Source organism: Hipposideros armiger, unplaced genomic scaffold, assembly GCF_001890085.2.
Source record: "Hipposideros armiger isolate ML-2016 unplaced genomic scaffold, ASM189008v1 scaffold_498, whole genome shotgun sequence".
In the NCBI taxonomy this organism is placed as follows: domain Eukaryota; kingdom Metazoa; phylum Chordata; class Mammalia; order Chiroptera; family Hipposideridae; genus Hipposideros; species Hipposideros armiger.
In genome coordinates this window covers 475,677-477,478 of record NW_017731848.1, presented here as the reverse complement: position 1 = coordinate 477,478, position 1,802 = coordinate 475,677, and the positions used below count along the sequence as shown (strand labels likewise).

At 41.0% G+C, this 1,802-nt stretch overlaps 1 long non-coding RNA gene across 2 annotated transcripts in view; it reads right to left on the bottom strand.

Moving 5' to 3' along the window:
- LOC109396000 (uncharacterized) overlaps positions 1-1,802 on the bottom strand; it is a 35,656-nt gene that overhangs the window by 21,006 nt on the left and 12,848 nt on the right. The gene's annotated exons all lie outside the window — the stretch shown is intronic.

The window sequence follows — 1,802 nt, the reverse complement described above, 5'->3', positions numbered from 1 at the left end:
GATGCTCTCATTCCTGGGTCCTCGGCATAAATTCCTTGGTCAGCTATTACATCACTCCCTTGCACAGAGATCTATTGTCTACTAGTCTCCATCCTCCTTTTTACAAAACGATAGAATTGCAGCCAAGCTCGTAGTTGACCATACATACTCCATTTCCCCGGCTTCCTTACATTTCACTGTAGCCATAGAACTACATTTTTGCTAATGGGATATAAGCCTAAGTAATGTGTGGCACCTGCAGGCCAGGCCCTTAAAACAAGGGCGATGCTTTCCCCTCACGTCTTCTTTCCCCCTTCCGATGACTGGTAATAGATGTGCCTGCTACCCAGTTTCTATGATTTAGGTGAGAAGAAAGCCTCAGGATTTCTCTTGAAAGACAAGCAAGACAGAAAGCCCCTTCGGTCCCTAAATTGACCATTTGAAGCTGAGACCCAATGGCCTGGAATGGTCACTTCTGCCTGTTGCTTAAAATCGAAATAAAATCCGCTTTAAGTCATAGGATTAATGTTGGGTTGCTTTGTGACAGCAATCTAGCTCTATTTTGTATGATACAGCTCTCAACTGCTTGGTCCTCTCTCACTTCCTAATTCTCACCTGGCAAAACCACAGCCCTGGTAGAAACTCCACCTCTCTCCTGCACTAATTCAAGGAATGTGCCAGAGAAAAACCCTTGCTGATCAGGCTCCCTTTCAATGCTGCCTGGCAATCACACCCTATCTCCCCGATACACTCTCTCCCACCCTCGTAGGCATACTATTCTACTCCTTTCTCACTCACACCTCCAACATTTTGCCCCCATCCTCACTCTTACCTGATAACCCTTCATTCTGTTTCATTGAGGAAACTAAAGGTTTCAGAAGAGAACTTCAACAAGCTCCTATCTCCTCGTCTCCCTATCTTCTCACATCTGTGCCCCCCTTTTGTCTTGCTCCGCCTCCTATTACTATGGGTAAACCGTCTGTACTTCTATTCCATGTTTGCACTAGGTCTCATACCTTCTTGCTTATTGAGACTTGGCTCCAATGATTCTCCCTTCTCTGCATTGTCAAATTTGCTCTCTCTACTCCATTTTTCCCAGAACATACAAATATGCCTTTATTTTTGCCACCTTGAAAAATTTAAAAAACAATTTCAAGCTGCCTTCCCTTCCAGCTATCCCTTCATCTCTGTTCCTGTTTATAGCAAAAAGCCTAAAAGATATATATTTATTGAAACAAACTTTTGTATTATGTAAAAAACTTTGAAGAATTTCAAGCAGACACAAAAGTAGAGACACAGTATAATGAACCTCCATATATCATTACCCAGTTTCAACAATTACAAACTTGTTAAATGGGGGTGATCACTTCGTAAGGTAACAGTTGTAAACATTTTGTCAATCGTATTTCATCGGTCCCTTTCCCCTACCTCTTCTGGAGTATTTTAAAGCAAATCCCAGACTTCACATTATTTCACCTGAAAATACTCCAGGATTTATCTCTAACATAATGACTGTAAAGAATGACAAATATAACACCAATATTCTATCCAACAAATCTAAATACATAATCAGGGTTTAAATTTCCTAGATTATCTCTAAAACATCTTTTTCTAATAGATTTGCTCAAATCAAGCTCTAAACACATTGTATTTGGGTGGTATGTCCCTTAAGTCTTTTTTCATCTCTAGCAGTTTCCCTGCCCACTTTTCTCATGCCATTGATATGTTGTTGTGGTGGTTGTTGTCCTAAGGTGATTTTTTGGTAGACGTCCCCGCATTCTGGATCTGGCTGCTTGCATCCTCACGGTTTTGTCTAACATGTT